Source organism: Sorex araneus, chromosome 3, assembly GCF_027595985.1.
Source record: "Sorex araneus isolate mSorAra2 chromosome 3, mSorAra2.pri, whole genome shotgun sequence".
In the NCBI taxonomy this organism is placed as follows: domain Eukaryota; kingdom Metazoa; phylum Chordata; class Mammalia; order Eulipotyphla; family Soricidae; genus Sorex; species Sorex araneus.
In genome coordinates this window covers 59,091,487-59,109,114 of record NC_073304.1, presented here as the reverse complement: position 1 = coordinate 59,109,114, position 17,628 = coordinate 59,091,487, and the positions used below count along the sequence as shown (strand labels likewise).

General features: G+C 38.3%; 1 pseudogene; it reads left to right on the top strand.

Annotated features, from left to right (window-relative positions):
* LOC101547870 (heterogeneous nuclear ribonucleoprotein A1-like 3) overlaps positions 1 to 14,767 on the top strand; it is a 108,179-nt pseudogene extending 93,412 nt beyond the window's left edge.
* Positions 14,768 to 17,628: the final 2,861 nt, after the last annotated feature.

Here is a 17,628-nt window from a genome sequence, read left to right as displayed (position 1 = left end):
CAACTTTTAAAAGGTGAATTACTTGACCTAACTTCATAGATTGATTTAATAGCAAGCACTTTCCTGCAGACATTTATGTGCTACCTAGAGGAACATTCAAGTTCTTCATTTTATACTTTTACCAGTGATTGATTCATTATAAGGGAAAGATTCTATCATTCCTCTTATTCCCAGAAAAAAAGTGCATATATAATATATATACATATATATATGTACTTATATATGTATGTATATATGTATACATATATATTGTCACTGTCACTATTATACCATTGCTCATCAATTTGCTTGAACGGGCACCAGTAACATCTCCATTTTGAGACTTGTTGTTAATGTTTTTGGCATATCGAATATGCCACGGGTAGCTTGCCAGGCTTTGCCATGCGGGCGAGATACTCTTGGGAGCTTGCCGAGCTCTCCGAGAGGGGTGGAGGAATCGAACCCAGGTCGGCCACATGCAAGGCAAACGCCCTGCTGCTGTGCTATTGCTCCAGCTCATATATATATACACACATATATATATTTAAAATCATGTTGCTGACACTTTTTTCTGAGAATAAAAGGAATGATGGAATCTTTCCCTCTAATTAATCAACCACCGGTAATATATGTACATATGTGTAATCACCTATATGTGAAGCTGTGTGAGCTCCTTTCCACTCAGGTGAGCTATGAGGGATCTCATGTTAATGGATGTTCAACCTCTTCCTCACCCAGGACAGCCATTGCAATGGGCGGACAAAGGAGGAATGAAGGCCAAGCTGGTTGATTAACAGTTGCCATTTATTCCAACTCTCTCCACAACTTTCACAACTCTCCCCCCAACTCTCGATTGCTAACTCTGTCTCTCACTCTGCCTCTCTCGAACTCTCTACCTCTTCTTTCCAATCTCTCTCCCTCTTCTTACTCTGTCCCCCTACTTTCCTTAGCCTCCACTTTTACCATCTCTTCACTAAACACACCCAAACCATGCTTTCCACTGGGAAGCACAATCAACATGGTTTTCAAGTCTTCCTGACCACCTGACCACCTGCAGCCCACGAGGGCAAAACAGCACTTAAGGTATATTTCTCCTCTCCTTAGAACAGAAACTTAATTAACATCTTTAATTCTACTTCTTAGTATTTACCATTATGTATGGACACAGTAATAGACACTTTTAGGCCTGTAGGGTGATTCTCCTGGGGACATCTTGCCACAGACTTAGACTAGAGTGCTCAGGCCAGATTAATCATTCCTAACCCCAGCAGGGTCTGAATTTAGTTGTTGCTTTTTGGATTGTGACAGAATTTGTCCATGACTATTCTCTGAATTTATAGTTAAGCATTATGGCACTTTGGCCAGGCTCATTTCAGCTCACAGCTTGCCCTGAGTCTATCCAGTCCCTCATCTGGATGCTGCTCTTGAGGATCTAGGAAGTACGGGCAATTGAGGCTTAAGTCTAGAGAGCAGATGTCCAGGAGGTAATATTATCCAGAGTCAGAGGGAAGGAGGGAAGGAAGGAAAGAGGGAGGGAAGGAAGGAAGGAAGGAAGGAAGGAAGGAAGGAAGGAAGGAAGGAAGGAAGGAAGGAAGGAAGGAAGGAAGGAAGGAAGGAAGGAAGGAAGGAAGGAAGGAAGGAAGGAAGGAAGGAAGGAAGGAAGGAAGGAAGGACGGGAGATGTATGATAGTATGATAGTATAGTGGTAGGACACTTGTTCTATTCCAGACACCACATTTGGTCCTCTGGGAGTTATCCCTGAGCACAGAAACAAGGGTAAACCCTGAGTCCCACTGGGTATAGAATTTTTTTTTAAAAAGGATTTACTGAGTATTTAAAAAATTCACATGACTTAGATAAAGAACACAATATTGGTCATCAATGATTCATAACATGTAAACAGTCAAAATGTTTCTAGGAGCTCAGCTGTTGCTTTATCCTTTTTGGTATAATATAATACATATATGTTTCTATTACTAATATGTGTATTTCCCTGTTTTATATGTATTTAAATGCAATCATACACATATATTTATGCATATGTGTTTACATATACACATGTGCACACCCATATATTTTTGGTCACTTTGTAGAATAATTTAAAAATTCAAACAGCAATCTAGGAAGAAAGCTTTTGTTGTAATAGCTAAAAAGTTTTCTCCTGGTATAATAAACCATAAATTCAACTGCTAAAATTCCAGAAAACTGGGTCCAGAGAGAGTATAGTATGTAAAGCATTTGCCCTGCAAGCAGCTGATCTGGTTCTATCTTCAGCACCATATATGGTCCCATGAGCTCTGAAAAGAGAATTCCTAACCACAGATCCATTAGTAAGTTTTTTTATTTTCTGAGGAATGTCCCTTCCAAAAAAAGAACAAAAAATAAATAAACTTGAAATTGAGGATGCAATCGAATTTAGGGAAAAAACTCTATGAAAAATAATACCATTCTTTTAATACCACTATATTAAAAGAAATGAAAACTAGAAAGAAGGGCATAAAATAATGGGGGACCCTCAAACGACTGAAGAATGTTCCAGGGAAGAAAGATAAAAGGTTATAGGAACTGGATGAATAGAACAAAGATGGTTAAAGTAACAAGCTCACAAAGAAGTAAGGTGCTCAGACAGAACACTTAGTTTGTAATATGCAAAAATATTGTATTGTCTGGATGCAGTCATGGGCAACATAGTTTATTGATATCTGATCAGAATATCATTTTATTACTATCTAGTATCTCCATCACTGCTTGTCTTGGCAGTTTGCCCCCCAAATCCTATCAGCACAAATATCACATAAAAAATGATAAAGTCCCCAGGATATCTGTGGGTGGGGAGAAGTACCAGAAAATGTATAATTAAGGAAAGATTAAATGAGCAATAAAAAAAGATTCCTACTCCATAGTATTGCAAAATGTTAAGCATCTATTCTCAGATGATGGATCCTTGAGATTTTGAACTATTAATGTCTTTCCAACATATTAGAGAAACTATTCATCAAACATATTGACTGAAATTTGTGTCCCTACTTCTGTTCTCTCCTAAATGACAAGAAAAATAACAATAGAACAAAAAAATAGGAAAAGAAATATAGACAAGAAATTTAATAGTTCTAGAAGACAGAAAACTACTTAGAAAAGCAGGAGAAATTAGACACAAATGCATGAAGTTGAGAAGCCAATAAGAAATAATCCAGTTGGTCTTCCAGAAAGCATGAGGATCTTGAGATTTCGTAGTACACAGTGTAAATTGTGAGAAGTGAGACTTAAAATCACTCCAGTGAGCAGTTATTTCCCAGATCCTTTCCCAGCTCCAACAAGTCATACATACAGCTTCTTCCATCCTATTTCAGCAGGAAGTTAGTGATGTATTCTGGAAAACAGTAAGCCAATGATTCACTTCTCTCTATCAGCTCCCAGAATACTGACAACTAAAACTCATTTCTGAAAAATTGAATCAACTCAAGAGAAAAGGCCTAATATGAAGTCTGGCTATCTTCATTATGTGAACTTCCATTTCCTTGGATATCAACAAGTCCATCCACCAAGCTTCTTCAGCTTTGGGCCTTACTAGACAGTAAACCACACATCTGCGGTCTTTAAAAACTAAAAGCCATCAACAAGAAAAAAAAAAGACCTAAGAAAGAAAGTTTTAAAAGCAGAATTAAGAGAACTCCAGGCTCAATGGAATCGGGAATGGGTGACTTCTCCTCATCTCCCCCCATTCCCAGCAGCTTGGCAGTTATGCCCACAAGCACCCTGTCACCATATAGTCTCATTAATGGCCATGATCCAGAGACTCAACAATAAATCTCTAGGAAGAGAGCACAGAATGATACGCCATAGATATGCCTCCAGAACCCTCGCCAGGCTGTTTCATTCCGGGCAACCCAGATCGGGGCAGGTGAGATCCCCTCCCCACCCCAATGGACCCAGCCCAGCAGCCGAAAACCTCCAGAACTCAACCACCGCCATGCTCATGTCCGCTCTCCACACTCAAATGAGTCAATATATTCCTGGATTTCTCGACTGCACAACATCCCATACTTAACACCACTGATGTACCAAGAAGAGCATATCACATTTGATGGGGTTTAAAGTATAAGGCAACCAAACTTAGGGGAAAATATATTTATACATATATATGCACATATATATGTATACATATACATATATAATATATGCACACAAGACTCAACCTTTAACAACATGTTACTAATCTCTTATAGAAGAGCTTAATGGCTCCTTGGTGAAATACAAAAATATTCACACACTTTTCTCTAGAAACTATTTTTGGATCATTTTTAGCAGATTATTCATAACAAGCAATACAAAACAAATTATTTCAGTTCTGCTTTGAGGGCAGGGTATAAGGTTTGGGATGGAAACATTCAAAGTACGGTGGTGTTAAGGTTAACGGTGGTGGGATTGGTGTTAGAATATTAAATGTAATCAAATATTGTGAGCAACCTTATAAAAATAAAATAAATTTTTTTGAAAAGTTAAACAAAAAGATAAAGAAGAAACAAGTTTTGCCTAAGGAATAAAATGTATATTGGAGTCAAAGAATCAGGATTCTATACTTCAAAAATAAAATTCATAGAATAATAAAGTATTCTTGAGTTGAGAAAAAGGACAAAATTTTAATATTTCACATAAAAAGCAAAAAATCATTTTTTAGTTCATATGTTTCTTTTAGAAATTGTAGGGGAGGGATAAGAATGGTAGATAAACCACGAGTAAAAAGAACAAAGAAAAAAATCTTTCAAAATAGACAATTTCCCAGAATTTAACTATATAAAAGATTATTACACTTATACTTTTCAAACTGAAAGATTACCTTGTGCTGAAGAGCAACAGTTAATAATTTTATTTCTACAATATCTTCCTGATATGAATAGTGTCCAGATAAAAAGCACTAATATGCAAAAACTCAAAAACAGAATAGTATTAGATTACTTAAGATCAAAACAATCAAAAACTAGCTCATTAACTGTAATTTTTTTAAATGTGCTTAGAATAAATTTCCTTTGTGATTTACTACCAATAAGAGTTTGATTGGCATCACTATTTTATATGCCTATAACCCCTGGGTTATGTAAAACTTTTAGGGGCAAGTAAAGGTCACAAGTTGAAAGAATTTAAGAAGCCCTACAGAAGATCAATATCTTTCATTTTTATAAAACTCTGTTCAGTTTAGAATTCTATTCTCAAAAGTATTAAATATAAGGCATTTTTCAAAAATAAATTATCATCAGGGCTGGAGCAATAGCACAACAGGCAGGGCGTTTGCCTTGCATGCGGCTGATCTGGGATTGATTCTCGGCATCCCATATGGTCCCCTGAACACCACCAGGAGTGATTCCTGAGTGCAAAGCCAGGAGTAACCCCTGAGCATCGCTGGGTATGACCCCCCCCCAAAAAAAAGCAAAAAAAATAATTATCATCTACAAATCTCAGAAAGCCACTGAAATTTATATTCCTCAAAAAATATTATATTCTGTTAGTATCATTTCAATTCACGAAATATATGCAGTAATCATCATCATCATCATCATCATCATCATCATCATCATCATCATCATTCCATAGATTGTCAAATTTCTCGAGTGGTCTCAGTATTGTCTCCATTCGTCCTACCCTGAAATTTTAGAAGCCTCTCTTTACTCGTCCTTCCCAACGGTGCCACATTGGAGGCTCTTTCAGGGTCAGGGGAATGAGACACAGCATTGTTAGTAGTTTGGGCATATGAATACACCATGGGGAGTTGGCGAGGCTCTCCCATGTGGGCAGGAAACTCTCAGTAGCTTGCCAGATTCTCTCAGAGGGAGTTTGGTTTTAAGTCTCTGGATGCTGGCCATTGTGGGATTATTTACACGGCACAGGGGGCAGTCCCTGGGTGTGACCGCCTAGCTACTGGAAAATGGGAAATCTGGGTAGTAATATGCAGTAATTTTCTTTTTAATTCCTGTATACATTTGTTCATTTTTCTTCATAGATTTTGAAAATATTCATTGATTTTATTCAGATATTTTTAAAAACCAACTTTTGATTTTATTGAATTTTAATTTTGTTTGTATCTTTCTTTTTGCATTCTATGTTGTCATCACCTTCTCTTTTTCTAGATTTAAAGGGTAACAACTTTTCTCTATATATATAAAAGCAATGAAAGGAGGTAACTCAATTGCATCCCACAATTTATATATTTCATAATAATTAATTTTAAATACATTTTAATTCATTCTGTGTTCTGTTTCATCTATAGTTTACTAAGAAGAGTATTATTTGAGTTTTTCTAATTGGGAGTTTCCCAAATATCTTATTGCTATTGGTTTATAAAGTAAACTATTGTGGTCATAGAATATACTCCAAAATTTCAGTTTCTTAAACTGGAATTTGTTTGGTTTTTTTTTAGATTTATTTTATGGATAAGAATTTTACTTACTTGGTGAATCTTCCGTGTGAATTTGAAAATACTGTATACAACTGAATTACATAGCTGTAAGGAAAGATTAAATTTCGCCTTCTACTATAATGAGGATGTAGCTAGAGTATATCATGTAGAGTGAAATAAGTGAGAGGGAGAAGGGCAAATACTGAATGATCTCATTCATATGCGGTATATATAATTAAAAAACAAGGGAACTGACAGTAAATAATGATAACAAACCCTTGGACTTTAACCACAGAACTGAGATTCGCAAGCAGTAGAGAGATGAGGTGTTGACAGGGGAAGAAGCAGAATAGAAGCCACATAAAGAGAGTATTGGAGGAACTTGGGGCACTTTGGTAGTGCTGGAGGTACAGTAACTTCATAAACCAAAAACATATCCATTAATGCTAAAATAACCATGTAACCTGAACTATTGGATGTTGACCATTGTTGGGATTACACGGCGCCGGGGGCAGTCCCTGGGTGTGACCGCCTAGCTACTGGAAAATGGGAAATCTGGGCGGAAGAGGCCCATCCCGATCCAAGAAGGCTCAGAGGTCTCAGACCCAGGTCACACACACCTGGGTTCCTCTGCCGGTACCTTCATGCATGAGGCTCGTCCGAATGTGTGGAGAGGGACCTTGAACATGGCTGTGGCTGGGTTCCAGAGGTCTTCGACCATGGAAGCTCTGACCTCCCCTACTTGAGCAGAGCTCCCGTGGCTGAAGACCTCTGGAAAAGAAAAAAGGCAGTACTTTTATCATTGGTATTCAGTGTCTGATGTCAATTAGGTCATGTTGACCCATAATTATTTTAGATCTTCCCTATTCTTACTCAAGTTTTTGGTTTGGGGACTACATCCAATGGTGCTCAAAACTTCACTTCTAGCCCTGTGCTCAGGGATCACTCCCAGTGGTGCTCAGAAGACCATATGTCATATCATTAATGGAAGTGGGTCAGTGAACTGCAAGGTAAGAATCCTACTCTCTATGCAATCTCTCTGGCCTTCTTACTCATTTTTCAGTCTGGTTGGTCTATCAGTTACCAACTAAGGATTATTAAATTATTAAAAATCTTCATATCTTAGTCTATATCTTATCTTAGTTTTTGCCTGGGTTAAGGAGATCTCTCAAATCTGAGAATAGTTGTTTTTTTTCTATTTTATTCAAAATTTATAATTGTTAACTATAGGAAAATAACCAGAAACAGTTATCTAAGAATCTTAGATAATTTTCAGAAAAATATTTATATTCTAAAGTTTTTACTTATATTTACAGCTCTTAGAATATAAGTTTTAATAGCTATTTGTCACTCTCATTACCTCAGATGATTTGATACCAAGAGATAATATTTATAATAATAAGCTTTAATAATTACTTCCTTCACCTTGCATTTTATCTCTATAAAATTATTATATAATCTCTTAATCAACACCTTAAAAGATATTCTGAAAATAAATGAGGAAAGTTTTCTCATTCTAGTCTAACTGTCCAATTTTCCTTTTTTCTCTCTGAAAGGAAAAAGGAGCAATTATGAGAACACAAAAAGACACACAAGATATTGTCAGTTTTTGAAAAAGATTTCCTAGAAATCCTGGGGCTTGAGCAATAGCATAGAGGTAGGGCGCTTACCTTGCACTCAGCTGACCCAGGTTCAATTCCTCCACCCCTCTCGGAGAGCTGGGCAAGCTACCGAGAGTATTCCTGCCAGCGCAGCAGAGCCTAGCAAGCTATTCATGGCGTATTCGATATGCCAAAAACAGTAACAAGTCTCACCATGGAGACGTTACCAGTGCCCCCTAGAGCAAATCGATGAGCAACGGGATTATAGTGACAGAAGTCCTTGAAAATAGAAAATTCATAACCAAAAGAGAAATTGATGATAACCAAACTGAAATATCATAGAAAAGAACAATGTGTGGTAATTATGATTGGAAAGACCGTGCTGAGATTTAAAGCAAGGAAAGAAAAATGAAAACTGCCTGCTACATTTGGGTACATGTGTTCAACCTGTACAGTATAAAAGTCCCAAAGCATGAATATCAAAAACCCATATGTAAGTTATGCCATCATTATAAAATGCAATTTTGTAGATATATACATAGAAATATATACATAGAAATATGTAGAAATATAAATTCCTTATGACAGTATCCTAACAGCTCATAAAATATTTGAGTTACAAGCAGACATTTTTTCAGAAATTGAAACCAACTTCATAGCTCTGAGCTGCCTCTTGATAGAAGTGGAAGTAAAATGTCTCCTAACTTTAGGACAAAAGCCTTTGCTATCTTGTTCTCATGAAAAACTTAAATAGTCAAGCACTTTTTGTGAGAGTATGGCCACAAAAGTATTCACTTTGAACTCCTAAAGTCAGCACATCTCATCCACCACATCCTCCTTGCAGTGCTCAGAGGATAAATATCAAAAAAATTAAAAGAATAGGGACTGGAGTATTATAGGTAGACCTATAATACAATAGGTCTACCTGGATTCAATCCCCAGAATCCCATACAGTTCCCTGAGCCCCACCAGGAGTGATCCCTGGGCACAGAGCCAAGAGTAACAGAACACAGCAGGATGTGACACCAAAATGAACAAACTAAACAAGGATGTAAGAATAATATTATCTAAGAGATGAAAACACGACTTTTGAAGTCCTCATTAAAAATAAGAATAAAGAGTGCTTTTCTGCTGCTGCTGCACAAGCACAATCCCAGAGGCCAACTGAACTACTTTGGACATGAGCAGCTCCCAGAAATGCCTCCAGACTGTGAACTGAGCCACTGCCCCATGCAGCGCCAGCGGGGCAGGGTTTCTCTCTCCAGGCTTTTTCATCTTATGAGACCACAAAAGGGAAGTAAAACTTGCAGTGATGCAATTTCTGGCAGAATTTTCCCTGGACTTTATACAGAAATCCAAAACCGTGCGGCCGCAACAGCAACCTAATATCTCTTAATTGTCAGCAATGTTAAACGGTTCCTTTTTAGCAGGTCTGACTTTGGGGGAAAACTCCAAACAATAATAGTGAGTTTTTTGTTGAAATATTGAAGGTAATCAAAGTAGCAGCCATTTCTCTAGACTGTGAACTAAGCCATAGCCCCACGCCAGCTGAGGAGAGGAAATATCCTTCTTTCTCAGTTCTTTTCCCTTTTCGGGGAGAAACGCGGCATGGTGTCAGCCATATTATGAGGTCTAATTAAGCAGGCACGAACTTGGTAGTGCGGGAAGGGGAAAAAAGGAAAAAAAAATTATGTACTTGGAACAGGGGGACACTTGAGCAGTCTCAGTTCGGGGCCAATACCAGCACACGCTACGCCGAGATTCCACCCGGGTGGCCACACTTTGTGTGGACACTATGCTGCTGATCTACCAGAATCTGAGGCCAGCTAGTCTACTTTTGGTTCCAGAAACTGCTTGCAGCCATGTCTCTAGACTGTGAACTAAGCCATAGCCCCACGCCGGCCAAGGATGGGAAATATCCTTCTTTCTTGGTTATTTTCCCTTTGTCAGGCGGCGTGGCATCAGCCATATTATGAGGACTATTAAGCAGGCACAAATTTGGTGGTGCGGGAAGGAGGAAAAAAAAAAAGAGTTATGTACTTGGAACAGCGGGACTTCATACCTCTTCATTCTCAGTACTGGAAAACTATTATCAAATGCTTCCTTGGCAGTAGGGCTGTCTTTTTTGGGGGGAAATTCCAACAACAATAGTGAGGTTTGTGTTGAAATATGGAATGTAATCAAGGTAAAGAGAAAATGAAGTGAAATTTATCAGTTACGCAGGCGGGGGTGAGGGGCGCGGGGTGGGAGGTGTACTGGGGTTTTTGGTGGTGGAATATGGGCACTGGTGAAGGGATGGGAGTTTGAGTATTGTATAACTGAGACATAAGCCTGAGAACTTTGTAACTTTCCACATGGTGATTCAATAAAATAAATTTTTTAGAAAAGAGTAAAGAGTGCTTTGGGCTAGAGAGAAAGCATAAGGGTTAGTTAAGGCTCTTGACTTCATTGCTTTGCCATGACGGAAACTGGTTTGATCCTCAGCACCATAAGCCCAACCAAAAGTGATTCCTGAGTACAGAACTAGGAGAAGGGCCTGAGCACTGATGGGTATGGCCCATCCCTCCCTTAGTCCTCATTCCCCCAAAATAGTGTGAATTAATAGAGGTCACAAAGAATTCAGAATCTGAGTTCCAATATTAACTCTATTTATATCACAGCACATGATCAAGTCATCAACAGTGTTTATGTTTTTCAACTAATATTAAGGTCACACACAGAGACAGTTCAAATGCAGATCATGAAAATAAATGCAAGTTAATTCCCATATTAAATTCCTAGCAGGTGCCGATACAATCCCTCTAGTCTTTTCATGTAGCTACTGAAAACCTTGAAAAAGCTAAACTTTAATACTTTCCCCCAAAACTAAAATTGGCAAACAATATGCTTAAAAGTTTTTTAGCTTTTATTTTGTGAACTCTGGTTTACAAACTGTATAAATAGGGTATAATACATGAAATATTATAAAACCACACTCAGTTGTCTGCTTCCCTGCACTTTTGTCCAAGTGTCTCTCTCCCACCCCTCACTCCCCTGTGTGAAGCTTCCTACTGAAGACAAGCTGTTTCTCTTTCATTTGGGCATTTATAGGTGTTTTGTTTGTTGTTTTTTAATTGAATCACTGTGAGATACAGTTACAAAGCTTTCATGATTGAGTTTCAGTCATAAAATGATAGAACACCCATCTTTCCACCAGTGTACATTTTCCACCACCAATTGTCCAGTATAGCAGACATTTTCCTTCTCACTCTCTCTCTAATTTTGAACATTATGGTTTGTATTACAGATACTGAGATCCTATCATGTTTGGTCATTTGTCTACTTTCAGCACACTTCTCCCATCCTGAATGATCCCTCCCACCATCATTGACTTAATGATCCCTTCTGTATCACAAATGCCTTTTTTCTCATTCCTGTGAGAATGACTTCCAACTGATATTCAGGCATTTATTATTCTCGTATATTAATTTTTATATCCGTCATATAATAGAGATCATTCAGTGTGTGTCTCTCTTAATCAAACTTCACTCAGTCGATACTCTCCAGATCTATCTACATAGCAGCAAACTGCATTATTTTATTTTTCCTTAAAGTCTAGTAGTATTCTATTGCATATATATATATATATATATATATATATATATACCATAGTTTCTTCATCCAGTTATCATATCATGGGTTCTTGGGTTGTTTCTAAATTTAGGTTACTGTGAATATTGCTGTAATGAACATAAAAATGAAGACATCTTTTCTAAATTGAATTTTGAGGCCCTGGGGGTAAATACCCAGAACCATAATTGCTGACTATATAGAAGCTCAATTTCTAGTTTTGAGAAGTGTCCACATTGTTTTCCCAAAAGGTTAGACCAGTCAACAATCACACCAGCAGTAATGGGATTACTTTTCCCCCATATCTCCAACATTGGTTGTTTTTGTTCCTTATGAGTACTCTGGTTCTGATACATGGATAGGACAGAGAAGGTTCTCTTCAGTTCCCACTGGCATCTATCATATGAGAGTGGTCAGAAACAAAATTCTTCAAATACAAATCTGCTCGAATCACTTGAAATTTCCTTCTAAACTGTGGATGCATGTCCTCATCCGATTTAAAGGCATCTTCCACTTATATGTCAAAGGAGCAGGGAAAAGGCAGAGAAAAGAGCATCCTGCCTGCACGGAAGGGCCTGGCAAGCTCTCTGTGGTGTATTCTATATGCCAAATACAGTAACAATGATGGGTCTCATTCCCCTTACCCTGAAAGAGCCTCTAATGTGGCACCACTAGGAAAAATGAGTATAGAGAGGCTGCTAAAAATCTCAGGGCTAGGACGAATGGAGATATTACTGGCACCCGATTGAGAAAATTGATGATCAATGGGATGACAGTGATACAGTGATGATGAGTACTAGTATCACTATTGTGAAATGTTATCTCATTGCTGTTTTGATTTACAATTTTCCTGAGAAGTGATGCAGAGCACTTTTTTCATATATCTTTTGGCCACCAATGTTTTCATGGGGTTTCCATTTCTTTCCATCTCATGCCTCCCATTTTTTTATGGGGTTGGTTGTTTAAGTTACTGTACAGTTCTACTAGTGCTTTGTATATCTTGAATATCATCAATGCTTTTATTGGTGGGGAAATACCACTCCCAGTCTGTGGGATGTCTTTTTTTTTTCTGGCCATCATTTTTATAGTGCTTACAGTTCTTTGTTTGATACAGCATCATTTGTTTATCTTTGTTTCAGTATGCTTGGCCAATGGTTTTGAATCATTAAAGAAACCTCTAACTTAAATGTCATGAAGTGTTTTACCTATGTTTCCCTCAATGTAATTTATGAATTCAGGTAAGATATAAGATTTTTAATCTACTTGATTTGACTTTTGTGCATAGTCTTAGGAAGAGATCAAAGATTTTTTGTTTGTTTGTTTGTTTTCAAATGACTGATAGTTTTTTCCTGCATCACTTATTGAAGAGGCTTTTCTTGTTACATCTTATATTTCTTGCCCTGTTATCAAATATTAATTGTCTTTATACCTGAAGATCTATCTCTGGACTTTGAATTCTATTTCATTGGTCTGAGAGTATGGGGGAATATTATTAAAATGTCATGGGTAGCTTTGTAAGGACTTCATTGAATCTGTATAGTATTTTGGGTAATGTCCTTTAGAAGTTTTACCCTAACTACCATCACCATGATCTCTGTCATTCTTTCTCTCTCATTTTATTACTCATTATCAGAAATTATATCTATTTTTATGTTTATTATCTAGACTCCACACCCCATTAGAAACATCGTTTTATTATTTTCCCTGCTACATTCTTAATATTTGTAAATCATATTTAGCCTAATCACAATAGGACTAAATAAATATTGAAAATGAATCACTGTATCAGTGTCATCCCATTGTTCATTAATTTGCTTGAGCGGGCACAGTAACGCCTCCAGTCGTCCTAGCCCTGAGTTTTTGAGGCCTCTCTTTACTCGTCCTTCCCAACAGTGTTGCATTGCAGGCTCTTTCAGGGCCAGAGGAATGAGACTCATCATAGTACTGTTTTTGGCATATCGAATACGCCACAGGAGCTTGCCAGGCTCTGCAGTGTGAGCAGGATATTCTCGGTAATTTGCCAAGTTCTCCAAGAGGGAGAACTAGACTACAAGAGTGCTTCTGGGAGCTTTGATAGTCTCTGGATATTGGCCATTGATGGGAGTACACGGCACCAGGGGCAGTTTGTGGGTGTGACTGTCTAGCTGCTGGGAAATGGGGGGTCTGGGTGGAGAGACCCAGTCCCGATCCAAGCAGGCTTGGAGATCTCATCCCCAGGTCCCATACACCTGGGTTCCTCTGTTGTTTTCATCATGCGTGAGGCTCGTCTGAGCGTGTGGAGAGGGGCCTTGAGCATGGCTGTGGCTGGTCTTCAGCTGCCAGGGCTCTGCTCGGGGCAGGGAGGGAAATTCAACCTGCCCCCACTCCACGGGGCCCCAGTGAAGAAAGCCAGGCACGGGGGCAAGAGACTCTGCGTACGTCACCATCGAGGAGGTGGATGCAGCCATGAATGCAAGGCCACACAAGGTGGACGGAAGAGTTGTGGAACCAAAGAGGGCTGTCTCGAGAGAAGATGCTCAAAGAACTGATGCCCACTTAACTATGGAAAAGATTTTTGTCGGTGGCATTAAAGAAGACACGGATCATCACCTAAGAGATTATTTTGAACAGTATGGGAAAATTGAGGTGATTGAAATAATGACTGACCGAGGTAGTGGCAAGAAGAGAGGCTTTGCTTTTGTTTCATTCAATGACCATGATTCTGTGGACAAGATTGTCATTCAGAAGTACCATACTGTCAATAGCTACAACTGTGAAGTAAGAAAAGCCCTGTCTAACCAAGAGATGGCCAATGCATCCAGCCAAAGAGGTTGAAATGGCTCTGGAAACTTTGATGGTGGTCTTGGAGGTGTTTTTGGTAGAAATGACAACTTTGATCAAAGAGAAAACTTCAGTAGGCGAGGTGGATTTGGTGGCAGCCGAGAGGGTGGTGGATATGGTGGCAGTGGGGATGGCTATAATGGATTTGGCAATGATGGAAGCAATATTTTGGAGGTGGTGGAAGTTACAATGATTTTGGCAACTACAACAATCAGTCTTCTTTGGACCCATGAAGGGAGGAAATTTTGGAGGCCAAAGCTCAGGCCCCTATGGTGGTAGAGGCCAATATTTTGCTAAACCACTAAACCAAGGTGGCTATGTTGGTTCCAGCAGTACCAGCAGCTATGGCAGTGGCAGAAGGTTTTAATTGCCAGCAAACAAAGCTTAGCAGGAGAGGAGAGCCAGAGAAGTCACAGGGAAGCTACAGGTTACAACAGATTTGTGAACTCAAATCTCAACAACAACAGATTTGGGAACTCAAATCTCAGCCAAGCACAGTGGTGTCAGGGCCTCGCTGCTACAAAGAAGACATGTTTTAAACAATACTCGTGTGTATGGGCAAACACTCAAGGACTGTATTTGTGACTAATTATATAACAGGTTATTTTAGTTCCTGTGGAAAGTGTAAAGCATTCCAACAAAGTGTTTTAATGTAGATTTTTTTTGCACCCATGCTGTTGATTGTTAAATGTAATGGTCTGATCATGACGCTGAATAAATGTGTCTATTTAAAAAAAAGTGAATATATAAATTTAATGCTGGAATTCAGAAGATTTCATACTGAAACAGAATTAAAAAACTTTTCAGTAGTACTCAAACTAAGATCTTGAATAATCTAAGAGCCAACTACAAACATAACCATACTGACCAGAGGGGCCCTAAAGCCCTTTTATCCTAGACTATGATAATCGTTCAATAATCCACTCCTAACCTATATCATATGCTGCTGAATAACTCTAAGCTAAATCCAACATCTCTTCCACTTTTTTATTTCTTGTGGTCAACTCACATAGTTTAAACATTTTAAGGATTCATAAACTTTAAACTTAAAATAAAGGAGAATGTTCTACACATTGGGTATGTGGACAAAAGCAAGAGACTCAAATATTACAAATTTAATCATCCTAAAAATTCTCTCTGGGTCTCATAATAGGAAATCCTAATAACTTCAAATAAATTTCTTTTCCTACACCATAGCTTGGTGCTTGAATTCCCATAGTTCTCGTTATATATAGAGCACTATGCCATCATCCTAATAATTAGATATAATGTTGACAGAAAACATGCTTGAACACACACACACACACACACACACATGCACACCCTCACTCACTGTGATCCATTAGAGCAACACTACTCTTCTCGATGATCACTCTACATCAGAACTTAATGACTCCTAAGACATAGATAAAGTACTAGACTAGCTTCGACACTCAGCTCATTCATTCAGCTAAATTAAGTTCAGTAAATCAGGTTATTTGTGGTTGCAGGACATGTAAAATTATTAAATTCATTATTCTACACCAAAGTTCATTTACAACATAAATAATAAATTTTATTTTTGCCTTGATTTCTTCATTTTTTCTTAAACCAAAGGGGGATGGACCAATGCTGAAAAAGGGATAACCTTAATAAAACTTTTTACAATATGATCTGGGGCTGGAGCAATGGCACAGCAGGTTGGGTGTTTGCCTTGCACGTGGCCGACCTGGGTTCTATTTGTCCATCCCTCTTGGAGAGCCTAGCAAGCTACTGAGAGTACCCCGCCCACACAGCAGAGGATGGCAAGCTACCTGTGGCATATTCGATATGCCAAAAACAGTAACAAGTCTCTCAATGGAGAAGTTACTGGTGCTCACTCGAGCAAACAGATGAACAAGGGGACGACAATGCTACAATGTTAAAATATAGCCTGTAGAAAATAGCAGTCAGTCATGCAATTTTATTTTCTAAATCTGGCAATATGGAGAGAAGAGGCCAGTTAGGTCCTAGCTTTGTAGTTTTAACAGCTTAGCGTCTCAAAAGATTCATATAAAATTTTAATTATATTTTATTAAATTACTGTGAGTTACATAGTTATTTATGATTGAGTTTTAGACATACACTGATCCCGCATCAAGTCTGCCACCAGTGTCTAACTTCCCTCCACCCGTAGTCCCAGGTTCCCTCTCCTATTGCTTCCTACTCCTCGGCCTGCCAGCTTGACAGGCACCTTCTTAGTTTGGTTGTTAGTTTGGGCCTCGTGATTTCAATTTTGTTCACTCAGTTTCATTCCTTATAGGTAGCATGATATCACATTATGTCTTACTTTATTGATCTTCCTAAAAAAGTGTGTTAATTAACTTGCTCTTTTGTTTTGGTTTATGCGGTGTATGAGAGTTACAGGCTTAACCTGATTTTTAGGCTTATATATTTTGAGAAACACTATCACAAAAGTCCTTTAAGTAAATTCTAGAACCTATGATAAATTGGTCCTTTAAAAGGCCTCGCATATTACTAAAGTATGAGGCCAAAGGGAAATTACCACAGGTAAGGTATTTGCTTTGCATGCAGTGATCAATTCAATTCCTGGAATTAAATATGGTCCTCAGCGCCCTGCCAGCAGTGGGCCCTGAGCAGAGAGGAGGAGTGACCCCTGATCACAACTAATAATACCAAAATCAACTAAAGAAAGAAAAAGTTATTACGGCAGTTTGAAAAAGAGTGAGACTATAATAAAAAAATAATAATGAATAAACCACTTATCTCCTCAAAAAGATAATGCCCCCTCCTATGTGAAAAAATTTTAAAAAGTTCCTCTTCATTAATAGCTCATAAAGCAAACAGCAACACAGAAAATTACTCCTATGAAAGTGCTGAATTCTGGAGTTAAGGATAAAAACACAAGATAGAGCACAAATTTGAGTGTGTTCTAATTTTGATACCTGGCATCATATACCATCCCAATACTCCAAGGATATGATATTGCATGCAGCCAACAACTACCCCACTACACCAGGTAAATAGAGCTCCTGTAGGATGAGAGTTACCCTGAGTACCACTGGACTTGGCCCCTACCAAAAAATGAGAAGAGCAGGAATTAAAGTAGCAAAATGCTATTGAACTACCTGCATTCTCCTCAACCTCCTTCCTTTCTATATCATATTTTTACATGTACAGAACATTCAAAATAACATTCAAAGAGAAAGAGGCCAGAAAGATAGTATTGCAGGTAAGGGGCTTTCTTTG